Genomic DNA, 18,156 nt, shown 5'->3' on the forward strand with positions numbered 1-18,156 from the left:
GTGTTGTGTGTGTGTGTGTGAGTTGTTTGTGTGTGTGTGTGTGTGTGTGTTAAAGTGTGTGTTGTGTGGTGTTGTGTTTGTGTGTGGTGTGTGTTTACCGTGTGTGTGTGTGTTTAAAGTGTGGTGTGTGTGTGGTGTTAGCGTGTGTGTGTGTGTTAGAGTGTGTGTGTGTGTGTGTGTATATATAATATTATAATAATTATATATCTAAATATATATTTTTAAAATATAATGTTTTTAAAGTTTCTTCTGCTCACCGAGGCTGCATTTATTTGATTAAAAAATACAGTAAAACTGTAATGTTATGAAATATTATTACAGTTTAAAATAACAGTGCTTCATATTTTTGTGGAAACTGTGATGTATTTTATTTTTCAGGATTCACAGATGAATAGAAAGTTCAAAAGAAAAGTATCTATTTGAAATATAAATCTTTTGTAACATTATAAATGTCTTTACTGTCACTTTTGATCAATTTATGGCATCTTTGATGAGAAAATATTTATTTTTGTTATAATTTTTTAAAAAGCATCTTAAATTTTGAATGATACTGTATCATGAGTCCAACAAAAAAAAAAAAAAGGTTTTTGTTTCAACATTGAATACTGCATCAAAATGTTTCTTGAGCAAGCAAATCATCATATTATGATGATTTCTGAAGATCATTGTGACACTGAAGACGGAGTAATGATGCTGGATGAAAATACAGCTGCACATCACAGAAATAAATTACACTTTAACAGAGATTCACACAGAAAACAGCTGTTTTACATTAGAATAATATTTCACTGTTTTTACTGTATTTTTGATCAAATAAATGCAATGTCTTGAGCAGAAGCATTTAAAAATCTTAATTATTCCAAACTTCTGATTTATAGTGTATAGTCCTAAATATAATAAAATTGCATACAATATTTGTAAATTTTATTTAATAAAATGACAGAATTGCTGAAATCATGTGTTTGGCAAGTTATAATGCACTGCCTATTTTAGAGAACTAATAATTGTTTTTTTTGGTAGATGGAAGATGGTCAGACACTCTTCGATTACAACGTCGGTCTCAATGACATCGTCCAGCTTGTTCATTGCCTTTTTTAGAGGACGGACCCCCCGGGCCGCCACGCCCTCGACAGCCTCTACGTCGACGACGGCGTGGTCGGTGTCTTTGTCATAGCCACAACAGCATCTGTATCTGTCTCAGCCTCAGCCACAACAGCAGTGCAGCAACGCAAACGGGTCCAAATCCTGTAGTCCGGCGCCCGAGAGCCAGCCGTCCACATCCAGCCGGACGCTCCTCATCGATCCCGGGATCGGACTCTTCAAAGTAAGAGCTTGGGGGTTCACATTGTTTTTATATTAATTCTAAAATAATATAAATATTTTTTAAATAATAATAACAGGGTTTTAAAAAATAATATTTTTTTTATATTTTAAATTTAATATAGATTTTTAAATATTTATGTATTAATCTTTATTAATTTAATTTAGCTTATTGATTGATTGTTTTTAATTAATTAATTAATTTGATTGTGATTGCTGAAGAATTTTTTTTTATTTATTAATGATGTTAATATTTTTTTTTGATCGCTGTAATATAATTCAATATTTTGATTAGTCAGGTAGCAAAACCAAAGCATGAATTCTGACATATGGAATTTTTATTTTTATTATAATTAATGACAATAATAATAATAATCTAAAATATACTTTTAGTTTTTATATTAATATTTATTATTATTTTTATTTCATTGTTTTTATTAATGTAATTGAAAATTAATTAATTGCATTTACATATTAAATTGCTAACTGCCACGAAACATTAAATGCATTAATAATAACAATAATAAATTTAATTTAATATTTAGATGATTCGGGTAGCAAAACCAAAGCATGAATTCTAACATATGGATTTATTATTATTATTATTATTAATGACAATTATAATAATAATCTAAAATATAATTTTAGTTTTTATATTATTTTAATATTAATTATTATTTTAATTTTCTATTATAATTTAATATTTAGTATTTACCAAAACCAAAGCATGAATTCTAACATTTGGAATTATTATTATTATTATTATTATTATTATTATTATTATTATTATTATTAATGACAATAATAATAATAATCTAAAATATAATTTTAGTTTTTATATTATTTTAATATTTATTATTATTTTTTTTTATTATCATTTAATATTTAGTATTTACCAAAACTAAAGCGTGAATTCTAACATTTGGAATTATTATTATTATTATTATTATTAACAATGACAATAATAATAATAATCAAAAATTAAATTTTAGTTTTTATATTATTTTAATATTTTATTATTATTATTATTATTATTATTATTATTATTTTTATTTTTTTATTATAATTTTGTATTTTGTATTTTGGAAATAATAATAGTGGTTTTTAACATTTGGAATAATAATAATTTTTTGTTTTAATTTACAATATATAATTATATAATAATAATAATTATTATTATTTAAAATATTATTTGTTAATAATATTTTAGTTGTTTTCATATTTATTATGATGTTTATTATTTTTATTATTATTCACGTCATATTTGTTTATGAAGGAAGTGATGCATTATATTAGTTACCAGAGTTACAGGTGTGTTACTGTTGCAGTGTAATGATATCATGATTATATCATGACTGTAATGTTGGTCTCTGAGGGGTGAGGTGTAACAGTGCGGGTGTTGTTCAGGTGAATGAGTTGGTGGACTGCAGGGACGTCAGCATCGGCGCCTGGTTCGAAGGCGTGATTGAGAAGGTCTCTCCTGCCTCTAAAGGACAGAACGGCCGAGCGGAAACAGCGCCCCCTGCGGTCAGGGTGGGCCGACCCAGCAAACGCACAAACTGCAAGCTGGAGACGGAGACGAGCGCCGCCCCTTCATCATCATCATCATCATCATCCAGTCGCAGCACAGCACTAAACCCGGACGGCAGCGAACCGTCAACGTCCAAACCGGATCCAGCGCACGTCTCCTATCACATTAAATATGAAGAGTAAGTGCATCATGGGAAGGAAGTCTCTGTTTATCCCTGCTTGTCTGGATTCCTACCAAACGTCGGCTCAGTTTCTGAGCACTGTTTGTCGGTGGACAGGCTTTATTTCTGTGAGATGGATGCGGTGAGTGTATCGATTCCAAGAGCAAAGCGTCATGCTGCACTGCATGCTGGGAAACCGAGTGTATGGTTTATTTGTGTGAGATGGATGCGGTGATTTATATCGATTCGTTTCTGTAATTTTTTGTTTTGTATGTGTTTTTTATTTTTTTTTTTAATGTATTTATTTCTTATTTTATTTTGTTTGTATTTAAATTAATTTATGTTTTTAGTTAATATTTTTGGTTTATTTGCTAAAACCCTAAAAACATGTAAACTGACATTTTATTATTTATTTTGTACCCACAACTATTGTTTTTGTTTACAAAAATAAGAATAATGAAAATTAAATTACTTTTTTTAAAATGTTTAAATAATAATATAGTTTATTTATTTATTTAAATGCTAAAAACATACAAACATATGAACTTATATAATTTTTTTATTTTGTCTCCCAGTTTTTATATATATATATATTTATATTAAATACCTACAATTATTAGTCTTAAGTTTTTTTAACATTTAAATAAATAAATAAATAAAATCTCTTTAAATAATTAACTATTGTTTTCTTTTATTTATTTAATATTAATAATAATTTAAAAGGTTTTCAACACAAATAAATAAATAAAATATGTTAAATAATATTGTTTATTTATTTAAATGTTTTTAAAAAACTAAAAACATGTAAACTGACAGTTTTTCTGCCCACAACAACTGTTGTTTTTTTTTTTTTTTTTTTTTTTTTTTTTTTTTTTTTTTTTTTTTTTAATATTAAAATGTTTACAATTATTTGTCTTAGGTGTTTTATCATTTTTTTTTAATTTAAATTTTTCTTGTTGAATATTATTTTTATTTATTTATTTATTTATTTAAATGCTAAAAACCTAAACATGTCAACTGACATCATATTGATTTTGTCCCCACAATTGTTGTTTATGTTTATTTTTTTTTTATTTATTTTTTTTTTACATTTATATTAATATTTAAAATGATTTGTCTTACGGTTTTAACATAAATAAATAAATGAACCATGATTAAATAATAATATTTGGGTTTTTTTTGTTTGCTGATTTAAATGCTAAAATTTAAATTGACATTTTAAGTTCCCACAACTACTGTTGTGGATGTCTTAAATATTTGTATTAATATTTTTAGCATTTAAATAAATAAAACATATTTCACTAATATTATTTATTAAATTTTTTATGCTAGAATTCTTAATGCTAAGCCGAATTATAATAAAAAGTTTTTTTTATTTTGTTTTTTTTATTTTTTTTGTTTGTGAGATGTTGTTTGTGTTAATTGAATTTTTGGTTTAATTGTTTTAATCTGCTCACACTCATAATGTGTGAAAACAAGCAGCTTTGTCATCATTAACACAGAAGCACTGACTGGATCTGGATCACGGTCCGGTTCTGGTCCAGACAGACAGTGTTTTGTTGGACGCTGTGTTTGTTCAGATTCAGAGCTTCATTCTGCTGCTGTGACACTGAAAGCAGTAGAAGCAGGAGCCAGACGCTTCAGTGTGAATGAAGATGATTCAAGTTCACCCAGAAATCATCATCGTATCAGCATCCTCTCACCCTCATTTCTGAGTGAATTAACCCTTTAAACTTTCACTCTTACATTCATGCATTTGGAAGACGCTTTTGTCCAGACTGACATTGTGTGTGAGTGTGAGAGAGAGAGAGTGTGTGTGTGTGTGTGTGTGTGTGTGGTGTGTGTGTGTGTTTGTGTGTGGTGTGTGTTGTGTGTGTGTTTGTGAGTTGTGAGAGAGAGAGAGGTGTGTGTGTGTGTGTGTGTGTGTGTGTGTGGTGTGTGTGTGGTGTGTGTGTTGGTGTTGTGTGAGTGTGTGTGTGTGTGTGAGAGAGAGAGAGTGTGTGTGTGTCGTTGAGTGTTTGTGGTGTGTGTGTTGTTTGTGTTTTGTGTGTGTGTGTGATGTTGTGTGTTGTCTGAGAGGGGAGTGTGTGTGTGTGTGTGTGTGTGTGTGAGTGTTTGTGTGTGTGTGTGTGTCTGAGAGTGTGTGTGTGTGTGTTTTGTGTGTGGGTGTGTGTGTGTGTGTGACTGTGTGTGTGTGTGTGTGTGTGTGTGTGTGTGTGTGTGTGTGTGTGTGTGTGTGTGTGTGTGTTTTCAGCAGTCACTCAGAGCATCGTGATGAAGTGTGTTGCTGCTGCTAGGGATGATGGACATATTTAAATATTTGGGCTCATAAAAAACTAATAATTGAATATTTGTTTATTTAAAATAAATTTTTTAAATATTTTTATTATTTGTACATTTTATTAAGTTGACATTTTTATGATTTAATTATGAGTTTTGATTGTTTATTTTTTATTTTTTTAACTTTTTATGATTTAATTTATTTTTGTCTTATTTTTTTATTTGATGTTTTATATAATTAACTTTGTTTTATTTTGATGTTTTTTATCTTAAAATAATAAATTTTAATTAGATTTTTTTTTACAAATTTAATTAGCTTTTACTAAGCGTTTTATTTTAATTGTTTTGTTTTTATTGGACTTTTTATGGTTTAATGCATCTTAAGTAAGTTTTTTATTTTGATTGGTTTTGTTTTGAAATTATTTTGACCATTTACAAATGTAATATAAAAAAAATTAATTATTTTGTTTTATTTTTTTGTTTGTTTGGTTTATTTTTTAAGTTAATACATTGTTTTTATTTACTCTTTTCATTTTATTTTTCATTATTTTTCAAATTTAATGAATTTTAGTAAGTGTTTTATTTTTATAGTTTTTCAAAAAAAATTTATTTTAATTTGACATGTTTATGATTTAATTCATTATAAGCTTTTCAACTCACGAACCTCAGTTTGAGGAAACCCTGCTTTAATTCTAGCTTGATTTTCAGAACATTGATCAGTTTGTTTGATTTGACATGTTTATGATTTAATTCATTAGAACCGACGAACCGAGATTCCCGAGATCGGACCACCGGTCCGCTCGAAACCGAACAACTCACGAATCTAATTTTGAGTAAACCATGTTTTGTTTGTTTCTTTTTTTTTGGAAAATTTATAATTTTGTTTGATCGAGTGGGGTGATTTTTGTTTTATTGATCAATCATGGTTTAGACATTGGAGTGAGTTCTGTTTGACTGACCAATCACAGACAGAGGGAGTGTTTGTTCTCGGTGGAAACCTGTGTTTATAGTGTGTTTATCTGCAGTTGTTGTTGTTCTGGGTTTTATCGTCAGTCTCTCGTGGTAGTGTGAGGAGAACGGCGTGGTGTCGAGATGAAGCGGATGACGTTCGTCCAACGAGCGGCCAGGTGACCCCTGCTGCGCTTCGACCAGCTGCAGGTGGGTGAACCAGGTGAATGGGTCACGCGTATAAACCTGGAGAACCCCGAGGAGCAGGCTTCTGGTACGACTCCCGAGATCACGGTCCCTCAACGCCGGTCTCACTGCACCAACAAAGAAGATCCACGTCAGGATTCCTGTGGGGGTAAAACACGCACCACAATAAAAATAAAATATGTAAATTTTCATAATTTGAAAAATTTTGAATATGCAGAATAAGTTATCTGTATTATCTATATTATATATATACTATATATAATATCTACTATATATATAATATAGCTATATAATATTTATTGAGTAAAATTTATATATTATATTAGTACAAGAATGATACAGAAATATATAATATAATACATGTACATTATATTCTCAAGTCTAGTAGAACGAGGAGCCGAACGCTTCCAGTGTGAATGAAGATGATTCAAGTCACGCAGAAGATCGGCATCATCGTATCATCATCCTCCTCTGCCCTCATTTCTGGAGTGAATTAACCCTTTAAACTTTCACCTCTTTTTTAAACCACCATTCATTGCATTTGAAAGACGCTTTTGTCCAGACCTGCCATTGTGTGTGAGTGTGAGAGAGAGAGAGTGTGTGTGTGTTCACACTGTGTGTGTTTGTGGTGTGTGTGTGTGTTTGTGGTGTGTGTTGTGTGTGTGTGTGTGTGAGAAGTGAGGTGAGATCGGTGTGTGTGTTCGTGTGTGTGTGTGTGTGTGGTGTGTGTTACACGGGTGTGTGTGTGGGTGTTGTGTGATGTGTGTGTGTGCTGTGAGAGGAGTAAGAGAGTGTGTGTGTTCACACTGAGTGTTTGTGGTGTTGTGTGTTGTGTGTGTTGTGTGTTGTGTGTGTGTGTTGTGTGTGGTCTGTGAGTGGTGTGTGTTGTGTGTGTTGTGTGTGTGTGTCGAGTGTTTGTGTGTATGGTCGTGTAACTGAGCGTGTGTGTGTGTGTGTGTGTGTGTGTGGTGTGTGCTGTGTGTGTGACTGGTAGTGTGTGTGTTGTTGTGTGTAGAGTGTGGTGTGTGGTCTGTGTGTGTGTGTGTGTGTGTGTGTGTTTCAAGCAGTCCACTCACGGTATGTGTGTTTGAACAGTGCTTGTGTGTTGCTGCTGTAGGGGAGTGATGGACCTATGTTAAAATATTTGGGCTCATAAAAAACTAATAATTGATAATGTGTTATTTCACATATGTTGTCGTTTTAAACTCGATACAAATTTTAAATTGTTTATTATTTGCACAATTTTATTAGAGTGTGACATTTTTTGTATGTATTATTGTGAAGTGTTTGATGTTTATTTTTTATTTTTTTGTAGACTTTTTATGATTTACGTGTGGTATTTTGTGATCATTTTTTATTTGTGATGTTGTATATACTTAACGTTGTTGTATTTTGATACTTTGTTTTATCTTAAAATTAATGTGTGTTTACATTAGATTTTTTTTACCAAATTATTAGCTTGGTGTACTAAGAGTTTTTGTTTTTACCTTGTGTTTTTTTTATGGACTTTGTATGTGTTTAATGCCGTCTTAAGTAAGTTTTTTACTTTTGAATTGGTTTGTGTTTGAAATTATGTTTGACCATGTTTACAATGTAATACAACACAAAAATTATTGATTTTAGTTTTATTTTTTTGTTTGTTTGGTTTTATTTTTTAAGTTCATACTGTTGTTTTATTTACTGTTTTCATTTATATGGGTTTTCATTATGGTTTTCAACTTTAAATGAATTTGTCGTGTCTGTGTTTTATGTTTTATAGTGTTTCAAAAACAAATTTATTTTAATGGTGATATGTTTATGATTTGTTGTTTAAGGCTTAGAAGGCTGTGTCACTGTCCACGAACCTCAGTGTTGGGAGGGGAGGAAAAAGGAAACCCTTCTGCTTTTAATTCTAAGCTTGATTTCAGAACATTGATCAGTGTTTGATCGGGCCGAACGAACGCCGACCACGAACCCGGAACCGACGAACCGAGATATCCCGAGAGCGGCCCGCCCGACCACCGGTCCGCTCGAAACCGAAGCCCGAAACATATCAACCTTCTGGACTCAACCAGGTGGCGTGAGTTTCTGTTTGACTGACCAATCCAGACAGAGGGGAGGACAAGGATTTGGCAGGTAAGTGGTTAGGTGTTTAGGGAGTGTTTGAGGAAGGAAGGAAATCCTGTGTCTGGATGAAAACGTCCATTACTGCAGTTGTTCTGTGTCAGCCTTTTTTGTTGTTTATCGTCAGTCTCTCGTTCTGCATGTGCAGGTGATTCACAGCTGGTTGGTCTTGTTTGCAGTGTGTTATCCGGGAGAGGAAGTCCAGGAGAAGGCGTTTTGTCGTGGGTGAGATGAGAGTGATGACGTTCGTCCAACGAGCGGCCAGGTGACCCCTGCTCTGCGCTTCGACCAGCCTCTTGCGGTGTGCGTGATACAGGTGAATGGTCACACCTATAACTGGAGAACCCGCCCGAGGAGAGGAGCAGGGGGCTTCTGGTACTTGTGTACGACGCCCGGAGGGGAGATCACGGCCCCTCACGCCGTCCTCAAGCAACCAACACCAAAGCAATCACTCAACCAAGCAGAAAGGATTGCACCACTCGCAGGAGGATGGATCTGTGGGGGTGGTAAACACGTTACACAATTAAAATAGAAAATATGTAAATGTCATATTTGTTTAAAAATATTTGTAATTAATGTGTAATAATACCAAAGTTCTATGTATATATTATAGGGATATATAATATATATTCTATATATTTGGTATATGTATATATATATAATGATATGTAAATGTATTATTTAAATTAAATATATTATATAAGGTACATAGTATGATTTGACAGAAATGTATGATGTATTTTATATAACTATTATAAAATGTACATTATACTAGAAATATATATAACTATTATAAAATGTACATTATACTTCTCAAAGTACTAGTAAGTAATAATATTAATAATCTGAATCTCACATCGTATCAAGAATGTGGTTTTTTTGCCCATTTTTAACTTTTATATGTTGTAAATAACTTGTGTCATTTTCACATTTTAGTTGGTACTGTGTGTACTCACAACATACAACAACTGGATCTGATGTGTGACCACAAATGCAATACCTAATTATCGAGACAAAAAAAATAAAATTAAAATTAAATACAATAGTAAACTAAAACTTTCAACCTGGTGAAATGTGAAATGGAAATTTAATAAAGTAAAAACACTAGTGTCAACAATTTATAAAAAATTGCAACAGTGATTACTACTAAATATTAACTGTTGTTTGTGTGTGTGTGTGCAGGTAAGAACGGGTCCGGAGTGGTAAGCACTGTAAAGCGATCCGGACGCTGCTTGCCGGCTTTCTGCTCGGTGTGTGTGTGGAGGGAAGCAGACGCTCACAATGCAGCTGCTGTTGTGACGAGTTAAACAAGTGAAATAAAAAATGAATACATATTATCGAGACAAAAAATAAAATAAAATAAAATACAATATTACTAAAACTTTTGATAAATTGAAAATTATAAAATTTAAAAGTATAATGTAAATTTTATATTTATTGAAAATTTCAACATTTGTTTTTTTGTTTTTTTTTTTTGATTATTTACTTATATTAATGTTATTATTTTTGATAATTTTTTAAATATTTTAATTTATTATGAATTAGTTGTTATAAATATATAAACATTTATATAAACATGTATATTTAAATCAAAGTATTAATATTAAAAATTGTTTATATTTATATATATTATGAATTAGTTGTTATAAATATATAAACATTTATATAAAATACATTTTATAAATTGACGTCAATTGATTAGGTGTTATTTTGATTATTTAAAGTTAATGTAATAACAAATACAATGGAATCCAGACAAATGGAAGTGTAAAGCAGAAAATCGAAATGATTCTGATTGGTTGGGTGGGTTGTGATGCCTCATTCTCTTGTTGACTGTTCCATGTGTCTGCTTGTGCATCCCGCCCTCTTGGTTTCCATGATGTCCAGGATCGATGTGACCCTGTGCGTGACTTCTGCCCTAACCTGTGCGTCTCTCTCTGGATGAATTTGTACAGACCTCGCCCCAGCAAACCTGACTCGCGGGGCTGTCTGCAGCTTGACGGTCTCCAACAACGTAGAGCCGCGCATGCTGATCCACACCCCATTTCAGTGGGACACGCTGTTTGGGTTCGGTGGTGTAACGTCTGTTGTGTGTGTGTCGTGCATGTTGTCTTTTCCGTTTTTTAAGCTTTTTTAAGTTTTTCCACGCTTTTTGTTGTTTGCTTGTTTTTTCGTATGTTTTGGTTTTTTTTTTTTTGTTTGCACAGGACGCTGTTTTTGCACTTTTTGTTTGAGAGTTGTACACATTGCCTTTTTTTTGTTTGCCTGACCCCGCCGCTTTTGGTTTTTTGGTTTTGGTCTTTTTTTTTTGTGAGGATCACACTGTGGTTGTTGCACCACACGCACGCAGCTTTTTTTTTTTTTTTTTTTTTTGTTTTTGTTTTGTGATGTTTTTTTTGTTTTGCAGGTACGGGCCCCACCTTTTTGAACGCGCATCTCGGCTGTCAAAGCTGTTGTTTTTTTCAAACCAGCAAGAATAAGTCCCTTGTTTTTTTGTTCAGCGACCTACAGTTTGTTTGAGGACGGGGGCACAGGTTTGAAACGACACACACTCACACACACACACACCCACACACTACACAACAGACACCACTTACAGTCCACTTACACACAACCACACACTCACACAAACACACACACAAATACACCACATTTTCACACACCACAACAAAAAACACACTCCACAAAGTGAAAGACACACAAACAAAAAAACAAAAAAATCAAAACAGTGGTTTTTAAAACACTTCACAATAAAAAATTAAAACAATTTTTTTGGACCCCCTTTTTCCCCTCAGGGGCACATCACCACACACACACAAAAAAAACAGAAACACACAACACAGACAAATGACTTTCCAAAAAAAAACCACCACAACAAAAAGCCAGACCACACACAAACACACACAAAAAAAAAAAACACAAAAAAAAAAAAACAGTATACACACACACACAAACACACACACCACAGAAAAGATACATACCAACACACAAAAAAAAAAAAAAAAAAAAACACACACAAAACACCATAAGACAGAAAAACACACACACAAACAACACACACCACAGAGTTGACATACCCATCCACACACAAAACACACATAAAACAGAAAAACACACAAACTAAATAACTAAAAACACAATTACACAGACATACACCCACACACACACACCACAGAAATAAGAAACAAAAGACACAAATAAATATAAACACACACAAACACAAAACAAACACACCACACACACAAATACACACACAAAACCGGGTTTTTTCCGGCTGTGTTAATAAACAAATTTAAAGATTATACTAAAAAGAACATATTAAAGACTTATATAAAAAGAATAATAGTGACTAAACTTGATTTATTAAGATTTAATTTTCATATTGTTTTCAGCTTTTCACAACCATCATCATCATCATAGTTTTTAGAAAGTGTTTTATTGATTTTATTTTGATTTTTATAATCATTTTCAATTTTTTATTTTTTAGAATTTGTTTTATTTGAAATCATTTTAATTAACAATTTATATTATTTTTATAATTGCTTTGTTTTTTAATAATTTAATACATTTTAGTGTTTTATTTTGATGATTTTATTTCAATTTGACATATCTGTGATTTATTATTTTAATATTTTTATTTATTTATTTAGAATTTTTGTTATTTCACATTTTGTAATTGAAAACTTTTTTAGTGTTTTTTTAATTTAATGTGACATTTGTAATTTAATATTTTTTTGTTTTAATTTTTATTTGTATAATTGACATTTTATAATTTATTACATTTTAGTGTTTTATATTGATATCGATTTTGATTTTATTTGACATTTATATTTTTATTTTATTGATTTTTATTCTATTTTAATTTTAATTTATAATTTAATAGTTTTTACTGTTTTCTGCCATTTTTGTGATTTAATATATATATTTTTTTTTGTTTTTATTTTTATTTTTTGACTTTTTTGTTTAATTTTTTTTTAGTTTTTAGTTTTTCTTTTATTAAAATTTAGTTTAGTTTGTTTTTTTAATTGTTTTAAATTTAAGTTTAATTTCCAATCAAGTACTTTTGTTTTATTTCAATAATAAATTGAATTGAAATAATGTAAATGTTTTTAGTTTTAGTTTTTTTTTTTTTTTTTTTTAATGTTTTGTGCTCTAAAAAATTGCATTTAGAAGATGCAACAAATATGCATTCAGAATGTACAGATTGACACTTTTGATTTTTTTTTTTTTTTAGCCTCGTCCAATCAAACTCTCTTAAATCTGACGTGTCCCGCCCCGTTTTTTTTTAATCAGTCCACGTTTTGCTCCTAACTCATTTTACCCCCTTCATTAGAATATGTTAATTGTTCTTTCTTTTGCTTCTGGGATGTTTGATTTGTTATTGTCTGTTTCTTAACTCACTTTGATGATATTTTGATGGTGTATGAATGATATATTATCTGTTTTATTATTTAGTCTTATTTGATATTTCTGACCCCACAGACAGATATTTTTTGTGACATTTTGTTGTTTTCCAGGGGAAAAAAGAAAAAAAAACACAAAAAAACAAAAAAAATCGTCTAAAAAAAAACAAACGTGTTGTTTTTTTTTTGTTCCACGTACACAACCACACTAATAACTTCAAAACACAACACAAAAATCTACACACACAAAGAAAAACACTCATAATAAACAAAAAAATAAACCTTTAAAAAAAAAAATTGTTTTTTTTTTTTTTTTTACAACAAAAAAAAAATAAAATAAAAAAAAAAAACACAACAACAATACAAAAAAAACAAAAAAAAAAACAAACAAAACATTTTTAAAAAAATACAAAAAAAAAAAAATTTTTGTTTTGAAAAAATTTTTTTTGTTTTCTTTTTTGTTTTTTTACCACACACAAATAAACTTTTTTTACTTTTTTTTTTTTCATGGTTTTTTTCAGCTTTTCAAAAACATCATCTTTTGTTCAATTTGTTTGTACAAAAAATTTATTTGAAAAAAATTTTTTTTTAAATCATTTTCAATTGAAAATTTTTTTGTTTTTTTGTTTTTTGTTTTTTCTTTGGTTTTTTTTTTGTTATGAGTAGTTTTATAATTTGATGTTTTGTTTTTTTTGTACAGGGTTTTTTTTTTTTTTATTGATTTTTTTTCAATTTAAAAAAAACAAACTGTTATTTTTTTATATTTTATTTATTTATTTAGACATTTTTGTTAGTTCATCAACAAATTTGGTAATTAAAAACTTTTTTAGTTTTTTAATAAACTGAATTTTTGTGACACTTTTTTTTGTAATTTGTTTCAAATTTGTTTTGAAATTTTTCTTTTGTAAACACAAACAATTTGATACATTTCTTACATTTTGTTTGCTTCATAATTTTTTTTTTTTTTTTTTTTTTAATTGTTTTTTATATTGTTTTTTCTTTTTGCTTTTTAAGTTTTTTTTAATTTTACTTTTTTTTTAATAGTTGGTTAAAAATTTTCTGGATAAACATTTTTTTGCGTCTTTTTTTTGTTTTTTTTTTTAATTTTTTTTTTATACATTTGACACTTTTTGCAATTTTAAAAAATTTTTTTTTTTGTTTTTTAAAAAACATTAATACTATTGTTTAGTTTGGCAATTTAAGTAATTTTTTTTAAAAATTTAAGCTTTTTTTACAAAAATAAAGTATTTTTTTTTTTTTCAACAATAACATTGATTAAAAAAATTGTTGTTTTTTTTTTTTTTTATTTTTTTTTTTTTTTTTTTTAATGTTTTTTTTTCTAACAAAAGTGCATTTAACAAAAAAGAACAAACAACAAAAATTCAAAAAACAAATTTTTTTTTTTGACAACATTTTTTTCGCTAAACACACACCACATGCAAACAAAATCACACTTTTTTGCCCCTCATTAGAATCAACAACTGGTCAAAAAATGTTATTCTGCTTTTTTTTTTTTTTAATTGTCTTTTTTGTTTAAAAAAAAAAATTTTTGTTCCTTTCAAAAAAAAATTAGTTTTTTTGTTTGTTGATACAAGCTTTTTTTGTTTTTTCGATCTGTTTTACAATTTTTTTTTTTTGAAGGATGTTCGATGTTTTTTTTTTTTTTTTTTTTTTTCAGTTCTTTTCAGTGATAACTAAAAACAAACACACAAAAGTTCATTTTTTGTCCCCTGTTTTTTTTAAAAACAACTAAAAAAAAAAAAAAGGTGTTAATTTTTTAAACCAAAAGGAAGTTCCGTTCAGGTTAGCATTTTTTTTTTTTCTGTTTAAATTTTTTTACAAACCTTAAAAATGTTTCAAACAACATACCAAAAAAAAAATAAATTACACACAAAAAATATCCAAAACAATTTTTGTTTGTTTTTTGTTTTTGGTGTTGTGTTTTTGTATTTTTTTTTTTTTTTTTGTTTTGTTTTTTTCTGTCCCTGTCTGTTTATTAATTTTTTTTTTTGTGTTTTTATGTCTTTTTTTTTCATTTTTGCTTTGTTTTTGGGAAAAAACAAATAACATACACAAACAACACAAAAACAAAATAACAACACAAAACAAAACAACAAAAAAAAAAAAAAAAAAAAAAAAAAAAAAGAAAAAAAAAAATCAAAAAAAAAAAAAAAAAAAAAAAATAACATATAAAAAAAAAAAAATTATAAAAACATAAAAAAAAACACAACACAACAAAACAAAAAAAAAAACACTCAAAAAAAAATCAGTGTCCCTGTCCCTGCTCTTTCCTCTTTGGGTTAAAAAAAAAAGACAACACAAAAACAAAAATAAAACATCAGTTTAAATTAGGAAAAAAATCAACAGGGGCCTAAAAATAAAAAAAAACAACAACAAATAAACACGGCACAAAACAATAAAAAAATAAAAAAAAAAAATCAAAGAACAAATAACAGTTGGTTTTTCTTTCTCAAAACAGATAAAAAAAAAATCTTTCAAAACTACAAAATCCAAAAAACATAAAATAAAAAAAAAAAAAAATAAAACCAAACACTAAAAAACAAACAAACACAAAACAACTCGCAAAAAAAACATTTTTTTGTCAAAAAATAAAAACAAGCTTCCGTCAAAAAATAAAGAAAACAACAAAAAACCAAAAAAAACATAAACAATAAAATACAACTAAAAAAAAAACAAAAACACAACAAAAATAACTAAAACAAAACAACAAAAAAAAAAAACTAAGACAAGAATAAAATTCAACAAAAACAAAAAAAAAAAAAAAAAACCACATACAAAAAAAAAAAAAATCAAATCATACAACAAAAAACAAAAAATACAATAAAAAAACAAAAAAACAAAAAGACAAAAAAAAAAACAAAAACAAAAAACATGACCTCTCAAGGGCTCTGGCACTCCAACTGTGAAGCCGCTCTGACTGAACAAAGTGACGAGGGGGTAGTCCTGCATAGCTGGAAATGGGCGGAAAACCAGTGAGAGTGATTCGCAGCTCGAAGGGCCGACGGATCATCAAATAGCACCGAGAGGGAACCCGCTACGAACATCATTATAGGTACACACACCACACTCACGTCACACCACACCACACACACACACACACACACACCACACCACACCATATCACACACACACACACACGCAACATACACACACACACACACACAACACCACCACACTTACACACACCACCACATATACCACAACACACACACACGCACCACTACACACACCTCCCTCCCACCACACACACACACACACACACATATAACACACACCACACACACACACACACACACCACTCTCTCTCCGACACACCACACACCACACCATATACACACACACTCACCACCAATTAATTATTCCATTTGGTCAAATTTGCATGCAATTTTTTTTTTAAAATAAGTCCCTTATGCGCATCAAGCCTGCATTTATTTGATAAAAAATACAGGAAAAAAATGTTTTCCTATTTTAATATAGCCTACTTTTAAATATAATTTATTTATGTGATACAAAGCATATATATATATATATATATATGCCCTTTTTTTTTACATTAGAGCCCCTGCCCCTGAGGAACTCTCTGCACGTTTTATGCTTTAGGTTATGAGGCCTATTCATTCATTCATTCGTTTATTTAGGCCAATTAATTTATTAATTCGTTAACGAATGAATGAATAAATAGGCCTAAATAAACGAATTTCGTTTTCTTTTGAAAGACGTTTGAAAGCCGCACTGATACCAGTCGGTGACTTCACTTATATTTTGTCAGACAATGTGTTGGAATTCTAACAAAGCTGGAGGCCAAGTATGAATCCGATTCAGTGCGCAAAATATTGCGAAAATGCACCTTGCTCGACCCTCGTTACCGTAATCGACAACGCATTGGCTGAGACCAAGGCTGAATTACAGGCTGAGATCGTGAGCTTAGAGGCAGTAGGTCCAGTGGCCATCAGAGTGGAAGAGGGAGAGGCGCAACCCGAACCCTCACGAAAAAAGATGACTCTGGGAAGTATGCTGCAAAAAAAAAAAAGCCGATGCAATGGTAGGTCCAGTCGGCATCGGCACCGTAGAGGACCGAGTCGGAGCTGAAATAACAGCATACTGTTTGGAGCCAGTTACTGGTGGAAAAATGCTGCCAGGCGTTTTCCCCAGATGTCGCGAAATTCAACTCTTTTGAATTTCAGCTCTTTGTGATTTAATTTAATTGATTTGTGTTCGCGTCTCTGCGCGAAAACTGTTCTGGATGTTTATGTTAATTTAATTCTGTTTGACTGTTGTATTTGCACTTTTTTATAAACTGCTGTTTGTTGGTAATAAAAGTTGTTAATATTGTTGTGCATGTTATTTTGTCACACTTACATACACACACACACACACACCCCCGTCAACACACACCTCCCCACAACAACACCACACACTCACACACACACACACTCACACACTTTATCACACACAACACACACACACACGCACACTCACACACGTACACACACACACACACACACACACACATTCACACACACACAACACACCACACACACACACACACTGACACACCCCACCCCACCACTTACACACTTACACCACAGACACACACACTACGAGTGTGCTTGCTCATTAACATGTTGGGAATGGCTGGGTGTTGGAATGCTTCTGATTGACAGGTCAGTGACAGGTCAGTGTTAGAAAGAGATTGCAGTCTTTTAGTAGCAGTTTGTCTTCATTCATTGTGTTCGTTAAGCCTCGGTTGCCATGGTGATCTGGACCCTTGAGCTCATGAAGTCAAATCAAGTTCTCTTTCAAAAACTTTGTTGCATCATTCGTCACCATGGAGACATGATGTTAGCGGAGCATGAGTGGTTGCCATGGTAACGTGTTCTTTTTTAAGTGATTTTGTTGGATCATTAGTCACCATGGAGACGTGATGTTGGTGTGGAGATACCTGCTGCGGCGGGACGACCTGGAGCCGGCGCCCTGGACCCCCGAGGGGATCGAGCGCAGCAAGAAACTCGGCCTCAAAGTCCAGGTATGTGAGAGAGTGTGTGTGTGTGTGTGTGTGTGTGTGTGTGTGAGAGAGAGAGAGAGAGAGAGAGTGTGTGTGTGTGTGAGAGAGTTTGAGTTTTTAACACACTTTATTAAACAAAAACACTACATGACTTTACCTTAAATCACATATAAAAAAC

The 18,156-nt window shown here is 30.6% G+C and overlaps 1 pseudogene; it reads left to right on the forward strand.

The window, feature by feature from the left end:
- The window catches only part of LOC109084989, a 35,836-nt pseudogene that overhangs the window by 11,249 nt on the left and 6,431 nt on the right, over positions 1-18,156 (forward strand).

This window comes from Cyprinus carpio, chromosome A21 (assembly GCF_018340385.1).
Source record: "Cyprinus carpio isolate SPL01 chromosome A21, ASM1834038v1, whole genome shotgun sequence".
Taxonomy (NCBI): Eukaryota; Metazoa; Chordata; class Actinopteri; order Cypriniformes; family Cyprinidae; genus Cyprinus; species Cyprinus carpio.